Consider the following 513-nt stretch of genomic DNA (forward strand, 5'->3'; position numbering starts at 1 on the left):
CTGGAAGACTGATCTATGATGCATTTTATCCAATAGGTAGTCAGGCTCTATTTAAAACTATTTAAAACAGTGGCACAGGTAACACAGAGCAGTCCTGGGTGAGGACTTTTGAATTCCACAAGACAGTAACAGGACAAGCCACCTCAAAAAAAGCATGCCAAGAGCTTGGATAACTTAGTACAAATATACTTATTCCAGATTTCCTTCCAGATTTACTATGCCCTGTAACAATGCAGGATACACTAGATTATGTGTAGCATTCTATAATTAAGTTTCCGTGTATTTGTGGCAAACAAGACTGGACGCCAACTCACCCTTTACTTTTAGATATCAAACCAAGAGACTGACACAGTCGGTGAACAAAGGCTCTTTCGGCAGAAGTAAAAGACGAAGGAAACGCCATCTCTGCAAAGATAACGAAGAAAACAAACGTAGCAGCACAACATGCGCTACACCACATTTCCTCGAAGTCGCAAGTTCTCTGAACCCCTCGTGTTTACGTCCCTCCGCGGA

The sequence above is a fragment of the Meleagris gallopavo genome, chromosome Z (genome assembly GCF_000146605.3).
Source record: "Meleagris gallopavo isolate NT-WF06-2002-E0010 breed Aviagen turkey brand Nicholas breeding stock chromosome Z, Turkey_5.1, whole genome shotgun sequence".
In the NCBI taxonomy this organism is placed as follows: domain Eukaryota; kingdom Metazoa; phylum Chordata; class Aves; order Galliformes; family Phasianidae; genus Meleagris; species Meleagris gallopavo.